General features: G+C 35.5%; 2 long non-coding RNA genes across 2 annotated transcripts; both read left to right on the top strand.

Moving 5' to 3' along the window:
- Positions 1 to 304: 304 nt before the first annotated feature.
- LOC110940418 lies at positions 305 to 3530 on the top strand. The gene is made up of 3 exons (XR_002593134.2): positions 305 to 658; positions 1689 to 1777; positions 3408 to 3530. It is a non-coding gene; the product is annotated as an uncharacterized LOC110940418 (long non-coding RNA).
- A 1803-nt stretch (positions 3531 to 5333) lies between these two features.
- Positions 5334 to 8487, top strand: LOC110940417. The gene is made up of 3 exons (XR_002593133.2): positions 5334 to 5648; positions 6679 to 6767; positions 8377 to 8487. It is a non-coding gene; the product is annotated as an uncharacterized LOC110940417 (long non-coding RNA).
- Positions 8488 to 9347: the final 860 nt, after the last annotated feature.

The following is a 9347-nucleotide window of genomic DNA, read 5'->3' as shown; positions in this document are numbered from 1 at the left end:
CCGAAAATTTATATTTTAGTTATGACCCAACTGAACTGAACCTTCTCGTGCACACCCTTAGAATTACTAACAAGTGTTGTGTTTTCCTTTGCATCGCGAATTTGGTTTTGGTTATGGCTCAAAACCGAACCGCCCCGTACATAGCCCTAAACTCACCAACCTAAGTGATATGTTTCCCGCTGCATCGTGCGGGTAAACGACTAGTATATATATATAAGGTTAACATACAACATCTCTTATCGTACAATATGTATGCCCTCATCTCAGCCGTCAGATCTTCATCCCACATTGAAATCTGTAACGCCCCAAAACCGAATTATTAATTTGCTAGTTTGTTATCATGTTTAACAAAAGGGGGTATAATAACTAGGTTAGTAAACCTAGTTAAATGTCTAGCAAATTAAGTAAAGGATTGAAACTTGTGGTAACTATGATGGGTAATAAACTTGAGGGACTAGGATTGCCAAAGTTGAAAGTGAATTTAATTAAAACAAAAATCTCACACACACAAGGTGTGTGTGTGCGTGAGAACGATCAGGAGAAGGGAGTGAGGGGTGTAAACCCTAACCCTCAAGAAACCATCAAATTGAAGAAGGATTTCAGCCTAAACTAATGCATGAACACGTTTTCTTGATGATCTAGCCCTATTAAACATGTGGTAAGTTGTAATTTACGATTTAATGATCTTGCTATGAAGTGGGTTATGAACAATCCATGAAATTGTACGAAATTGATCATGTACATGTGTTAGAATCACTATATAGAACATGAACTATGCAAGATTCTAAGTAATTTGATGATTTTGGATGAAACCCACTTGTAGTAGTGAAGATGATGATATGGATAATTATACATGTTTAATTGTTGTGTAAAATTCATGTATGATGTTGTATGTAATGAGTAATTGTTAGTTAATTTGGGTATATTATGAGAATTTTTATGATTCTAGTGGAACTTGATGATCTTGATATGAACATGTAATATTATGCATAAAATACTTGTACATTAGGCTTAGAAAGTTGTACGCACACCAAGTGTTTGATGAAATGTCTAAATGGAAATGATGTGTGAAATTGTATGCAAGTAATAGGTAATTATATATAGAACGTGATAATAATGTATTTGATAGTAAACTAACATGAGAAGTGCGTTTTAGATATAGTTCATGCGGAGGCTATGTTGAAAGGATGTTGGGTTAGCTAAGTATGAGTTAAGGTGTTAGTTGTGAAGATATGAAAACGTTGGTGTGGAAGAAATGGATTATGTATGTACATGTGTATATAATTAGGTGATCATGTAGTTTAATATGTCATATAATACGATCATGAAATGCGTATAATGTTAATACTATGCTCTACCATATTAAGATGGATACATGTTCATAAGTTGAAAGTGTGTAAGTAAGACAGTTGACTTTTTGAAAGTCAACAATGAATGAATAACATGGTTAGCCTTTCGGACACAATTATAATAGTAGAGAAGTAATGTGTTATGTACTAGATGATCTACATGTCGTGTACGATGATGATTGAGATGCGTGAATGTGGAACAAGGTAACTTTTAGTCTATGCCTTATGTATGTGGTATTTGGTTAATAAAAATGCAAGTAATATATGAATGGAAGGAAATGAATGTTAGTATGAATGAGCATTTGTGCTAACCATAATGTGATTGTAATGACATGAAAGGAGAGGGATCACATTAGCATGGACTCAAGAACGGAACGTTAACGGGTCATGAGGAGGTGAGGAAGCAAGCTTGAACACGGACGCTTAAGGTAAGTGATTCCGCAATCACTTCTTAGTTGTTATGTAATGTTATATGCAATCTAATTATATGTGATAATTGAGGTCAAATAGGAATGAGTTGTATGATGTCAATAAAGTATTAAACGGATCTTAGTTTGAACCAAGCTAGGCAGGTGTGATTAAGAAATTGTAGCTAAGTAGTGAGATTGGTTACTCATGCAAGAAATTCCTTTGTTATTAAGGATATAGCATAATTGACTAAAATGCCCTTGATAGGTATATCGGGCAAACGACCTTAGAAGTTGTTTGGAATCAAGATATTCGATTAGTATAATACTTTGGTCAAGCATGAAAATGTGGAGTATGTTTTTGTATGTCATAAACTACTTAATGCATAAATACCCATAACGGGTCAAGGTAAGCTTCTGACCAAAAATATGTTAAAAATAGGTAAGACATCCAAGAATTTAATCCTCTATGATAAATGACGTTGATATTAAAAGGTTCATGAGGAGTCGAGGTTAAGTAATCAGATTATGTTGATAAATGCACGAACGGGTCAAATAGTTAGAAAAGGGTAATATGTCGAATGCACGTAAGTTAAGAAATTCCTTATTCCGGAGGTAGGATTTTAAGTTAATATGATAGAATGTGAATTTACAAGCATGTAGGAAGAAACGGGAGGTTAAACGGGTAAACGGTTCAAAAGTTATGCGCGTTTTAGTGCGTACGGACGACGAAACGGAACTGCAGAAAACTGCAGTTTCTAGAGGGCGTCGCCGACGGGTATGGGGGCGTCGCCGACGGGCTCCAGAAAGTGAATTTTTGTGCTGACGGGTTAATCTCCTGTCTACGGGTTTTTGGGCTACGGGTAAATGCAAGGCCCGTCGCCGACGGCCCTAGGGGCGTCGGCGACGGCCTCCCCAAGTTCCAAAAGCTGAAATCTTGTTATTTAAGTTATTTTATGTATCGTAGGCTTCGGTTTGTCATCCGTGGTCTACGGCGGACCTTCCAAACATGATTTTGATGGTTCCTTAGATGTTTATGAGCTATAAAGCTAAGTCTAAGACCCATGTAAATAATGTATGATTATGTAAGAGGTACGCGTGATCTAGCACGTGTACATAAAGGTATGCATGTAGGTAATGACGTAGGAAGGGTATGAACAAATATAGATGTGCATGTATGTATGTATAAAGATATGTACGAGTGTATGCATGTATGTAATGATGTAGGAAAGGTTTGTACGTATATAGATGTGCATGTATGTATGTATAAAGATATGTACGAGCGTATGCATGTATGTAAAGATGTAGGAAAGGTACGTACGTATGTAGAAGTATATGTATGTATGTAATAAGACATGTATGAGAGTATACACGTATGTAAAATTGTAGGGAAGATATGTACGTATGTAGATGTGTATGTATGTATGTAATTACGCATGTATGCATAAGTTAGTCACGTTGAGGGCTAACGTTATTAATGGTGCACCTTGAGAATGAAAAGTAATGCAGGTACATTATTGAAGCCTCACCAGGAAATGGATACGCATATGAAATGCTTAAAGTTTGAAAGATGACGAAATGTGAAGTGTACGCGAATGAATCTTGTTTATATAATGTGTACTAATGTTATGAATGTATGTGGTGAGTGCAGGTTATACGGATAACGGGCGGATTATCACAAGAATTAGAGATCGAAGACTGAGTCACGAGATAGATTGTACGGGAATAATTAAGTATGTACTATTAGTAAACATGACTTATATTTTATCTTTGTAAAAGATACATTTTTAAAACGAACTTTCAAGTAAGTCAAGACGTTTGTAATGAAAGAAATTTTATGGTACGAATTTCCGCTGCGACTTTTGACAAATACGAATTAGGGCGTAACAAGTTGGTATCAGAGCCCTGGTTTGAGAGAATCAAGTAATAGAAAGTAAATGCTTGAACTCAAACCGGTGTGCTCTCGTAATCAAGAACCCGTACAATCCAAGACTCGATCGAGGCCTAAATGCAAAAGCAAATGTAAGTATGTATTAGATTATGTATTTGAAGGAAACTAATAGTATGTTATGTGCAAGGTAAGCTTAAGAGTTTGAAGAGGATGATCCGTGAATGCAGAATAGGATGAACGCTAAGGCGGGCAAAGGTGCAAATAGGCAAATTAACCCCAGGTACACACTACTAACATGTATGAGTACCGATGTCAAAAGAAAAAGGAAGGGGTCTCCTTGGGAGGGTAATTATTAAACGAAAGACAATGATGTGGTCTTGGGGAAGTTTTAGAAATATGCACGAAACTGAAACCCATTTCTCTGGCATAAGGCGATGATTACACGAAGGCACGAAACTAGTGTGTGAATTGCGCACCTGGCCAGTACGCAAGAAGCATATGACGTTCGTGAGACCGTGGCAATTATTGCAGGTATGTCCGGTAGAACTGGGTAGCAGGTGGGCGCTATGTTGTAGCGAATGCGAAAAAGCAAATCCATTGCGGATTTGGTTATGCTAACGAAGGTTATGAAAAGTTATGCGAGTCGACCGGTTCTAGCGAACAAGTCGAATAAGAATAAGCTACCATCTGTTTTGAACGGGTGATTTTGAATGCTCTAATGAATGCTAGAAGCTTAATCCGTTATACAGATTGAAAGAAGAAGTTATGATTAAAAGCGAAAGACCCAGTTATTTGGGTAGTGGAATATGTATGCTTAACTCTCGTTGAGAGTGTTTATGCCAAACCCAGTTATTTGGGTAGTGGAATGTGTATGCTTAACTCTCGTTGAGAGTGTTTATGCCAAACCCAGTTATTTGGGTAGTGGAATATGTATGCTTAACTCTCGTTGAGAGTGTTTATGCCAAACCCAGTTATTTGGGTAGTGGAATGTGTATGCTTAACTCTCGTTGAGAGTGTTTATGCCAAACCCAGTTATTTGGGTAGTGGAATGTGTATGCTTAACTCTCGTTGAGAGTGTTTATGCCGAAACCCAATTATTTGGGTAGTCGAATGTGTATGCTTAACTCTCATTGAGAGCGTTTATGCCGAACCCCATTTACTTGGGTAGTTGAATGTGTAAGAAAGAAGAAAGCTCCTATATGAATAGAACTAAAATGAAGTAATTATGATTCGACAACTAAGATGACTAACCTTAAAACCTTGTTGCTGAAGGTAGGTAAAACTTTAAGTTTTTGTTAAACACATGTAAGAAAGAAAAGGTAAGAATGACATGTTTGAAACCGCTAGATGGATTCAAACATAGAAGGAATGAAGGGTATGGATGTTACGTTTAAATCCATGGGACGGATTTAAAACATAAAAGGATGTAATGAATGCCTTTATAAGTAAGCATTAATATAGGTTTGAATATATAGGGACGATGAACTATTACTAACCGGTCAAGGAAATGAGAAGGTTACGTGGAAGTATGGCATGGGAAGTATAGATTTGTTAAGAAGAAGTCAAACATGATAGGTGTATGTATAAATGGAAGTGAGAAAGGTTTCGGGGACGAAACCTCATTTAAGGGGGGTAGACTTGTAACGCCCCAAAACCGAATTATTAATTTGCTAGTTTTTTATCATGTTTAACAAAAGGGGGTATAATAACTAGGTTAGTAAACCTAGTTAAATGTCTAGCAAATTAAGTAAAGGATTGAAACTTGTGGTAACTATGATGGGTAATAAACTTGAGGGACTAGGATTGCCAAAGTTGAAAGTGAATTTAATTAAAACAAAAATCTCACACACACAAGGTGTGTGTGTGCGTGAGAACGATCAGGAGAAGGGAGTGAGGGGTGTAAACCCTAACCCTCAAGAAACCATCAAATTGAAGAAGGATTTCAGCCTAAACTAATGCATGAACACGTTTTCTTGATGATCTAGCCCTATTAAACATGTGGTAAGTTGTAATTTACGATTTAATGATCTTGCTATGAAGTGGGTTATGAACAATCCATGAAATTGTACGAAATTGATCATGTACATGTGTTAGAATCACTATATAGAACATGAACTATGCAAGATTCTAAGTAATTTGATGATTTTGGATGAAACCCACTTGTAGTAGTGAAGATGATGATATGGATAATTATACATGTTTAATTGTTGTGTAAAATTCATGTATGATGTTGTATGTAATGAGTAATTGTTAGTTAATTTGGGTATATTATGAGAATTTTTATGATTCTAGTGGAACTTGATGATCTTGATATGAACATGTAATATTATGCATAAAATACTTGTACATTAGGCTTAGAAAGTTGTACGCACACCAAGTGTTTGATGAAATGTCTAAATGGAAATGATGTGTGAAATTGTATGCAAGTAATAGGTAATTATATATAGAACGTGATAATAATGTATTTGATAGTAAACTAACATGAGAAGTGCGTTTTAGATATAGTTCATGCGGAGGCTATGTTGAAAGGATGTTGGGTTAGCTAAGTATGAGTTAAGGTGTTAGTTGTGAAGATATGAAAACGTTGGTGTGGAAGAAATGGATTATGTATGTACATGTGTATATAATTAGGTGATCATGTAGTTTAATATGTCATATAATACGATCATGAAATGCGTATAATGTTAATACTATGCTCTACCATATTAAGATGGATACATGTTCATAAGTTGAAAGTGTGTAAGTAAGACAGTTGACTTTTTGAAAGTCAACAATGAATGAATAACATGGTTAGCCTTTCGGACACAATTATAATAGTAGAGAAGTAATGTGTTATGTACTAGATGATCTACATGTCGTGTACGATGATGATTGAGATGCGTGAATGTGGAACAAGGTAACTTTTAGTCTATGCCTTATGTATGTGGTATTTGGTTAATAAAAATGCAAGTAATATATGAATGGAAGGAAATGAATGTTAGTATGAATGAGCATTTGTGCTAACCATAATGTGATTGTAATGACATGAAAGGAGAGGGATCACATTAGCATGGACTCAAGAACGGAACGTTAACGGGTCATGAGGAGGTGAGGAAGCAAGCTTGAACACGGACGCTTAAGGTAAGTGATTCCGCAATCACTTCTTAGTTGTTATGTAATGTTATATGCAATCTAATTATATGTGATAATTGAGGTCAAATAGGAATGAGTTGTATGATGTCAATAAAGTATTAAACGGATCTTAGTTTGAACCAAGCTAGGCAGGTGTGATTAAGAAATTGTAGCTAAGTAGTGAGATTGGTTACTCATGCAAGAAATTCCTTTGTTATTAAGGATATAGCATAATTGACTAAAATGCCCTTGATAGGTATATCGGGCAAACGACCTTAGAAGTTGTTTGGAATCAAGATATTCGATTAGTATAATACTTTGGTCAAGCATGAAAATGTGGAGTATGTTTTTGTATGTCATAAACTACTTAATGCATAAATACCCATAACGGGTCAAGGTAAGCTTCTGACCAAAAATATGTTAAAAATAGGTAAGACATCCAAGAATTTAATCCTCTATGATAAATGACGTTGATATTAAAAGGTTCATGAGGAGTCGAGGTTAAGTAATCAGATTATGTTGATAAATGCACGAACGGGTCAAATAGTTAGAAAAGGGTAATATGTCGAATGCACGTAAGTTAAGAAATTCCTTATTCCGGAGGTAGGATTTTAAGTTAATATGATAGAATGTGAATTTACAAGCATGTAGGAAGAAACGGGAGGTTAAACGGGTAAACGGTTCAAAAGTTATGCGCGTTTTAGTGCGTACGGACGACGAAACGGAACTGCAGAAAACTGCAGTTTCTAGAGGGCGTCGCCGACGGGCTCCAGAAAGTGAATTTTTGTGCTGACGGGTTAATCTCCTGTCTACGGGTTTTTGGGCTACGGGTAAATGCAAGGCCCGTCGCCGACGGCCCTAGGGGCGTCGGCGACGGCCTCCCCAAGTTCCAAAAGCTGAAATCTTGTTATTTAAGTTATTTTATGTATCGTAGGCTTCGGTTTGTCATCCGTGGTCTACGGCGGACCTTCCAAACATGATTTTGATGGTTCCTTAGATGTTTATGAGCTATAAAGCTAAGTCTAAGACCCATGTAAATAATGTATGATTATGTAAGAGGTACGCGTGATCTAGCACGTGTACATAAAGGTATGCATGTAGGTAATGACGTAGGAAGGGTATGAACAAATATAGATGTGCATGTATGTATGTATAAAGATATGTACGAGTGTATGCATGTATGTAATGATGTAGGAAAGGTTTGTACGTATATAGATGTGCATGTATGTATGTATAAAGATATGTACGAGCGTATGCATGTATGTAAAGATGTAGGAAAGGTACGTACGTATGTAGAAGTATATGTATGTATGTAATAAGACATGTATGAGAGTATACACGTATGTAAAATTGTAGGGAAGATATGTACGTATGTAGATGTGTATGTATGTATGTAATTACGCATATATGCATAAGTTAGTCACGTTGAGGGCTAACGTTATTAATGGTGCACCTTGAGAATGAAAAGTAATGCAGGTACATTATTGAAGCCTCACCAGGAAATGGATACGCATATGAAATGCTTAAAGTTTGAAAGATGACGAAATGTGAAGTGTACGCGAATGAATCTTGTTTATATAATGTGTACTAATGTTATGAATGTATGTGGTGAGTGCAGGTTATACGGATAACGGGCGGATTATCACAAGAATTAGAGATCGAAGACCGAGTCACGAGATAGATTGTACGGGAATAATTAAGTATGTACTATTAGTAAACATGACTTATATTTTATCTTTGTAAAAGATACATTTTTAAAACGAACTTTCAAGTAAGTCAAGACGTTTGTAATGAAAGAAATTTTATGGTACGAATTTCCGCTGCGACTTTTGACAAATACGAATTAGGGCGTAACAAAATCGCATGTTGGTTTTTTGTAACAATTTTGCTTGTTGGTTTTTTAACATGACATTTCATCAAAATTACCACATACGAAATTGTTACAAAAAACCAACATGTGATTTCATCAAAATTATCACATGCGAAATTGTTACAAAAAACCAACATGCGATTTCATCAAAATTATCACATGCGATTTCATCCATGCTATTTTATAACATGCGATTTCACTATATCGTACGTATTGTACGTTAAGGGATATTGTATTTTACACTTCCACTATATATATAGGGGACCGCTAAAATGAAAACTACCTCTAGTTGTAAGAACCATGAGAACTACACCGTATTTAAAATTTACGGTACCCGTAAACACAAACTTGTGGTACTCAAAACTACACACACGACATTTTTTTTTAATTTTTTTTTACAAATGTGTTTATAATACACGCATCTACGTTTATGAAAAATTTTTTTGGTCCAACTCGCCCCGGATCAAAAAGTTCTCATGGTTCTTACAACTGGAGGTGGTTTTCATTTTAGCAGTTCTCTCTCTCTCTCTCTCTCTCTATATATATATATATATATATATATATATATATATATATATATATATATATATATATATGGGAAGGTTCAAATGAAAACCACTATATATTGTGAAAACTAATTAAAAAAGCCAAAAAAAAATACCATTTTTTTGCAAACCAATTTTCGCAGGTTTTTATATATAAAAATTTTTTTTCAAAAA

The sequence above is a fragment of the Helianthus annuus genome, chromosome 5, assembly GCF_002127325.2.
Source record: "Helianthus annuus cultivar XRQ/B chromosome 5, HanXRQr2.0-SUNRISE, whole genome shotgun sequence".
In the NCBI taxonomy this organism is placed as follows: Eukaryota; Viridiplantae; Streptophyta; class Magnoliopsida; order Asterales; family Asteraceae; genus Helianthus; species Helianthus annuus.
This window is presented reverse-complemented; position numbering and strand designations above follow the sequence as displayed.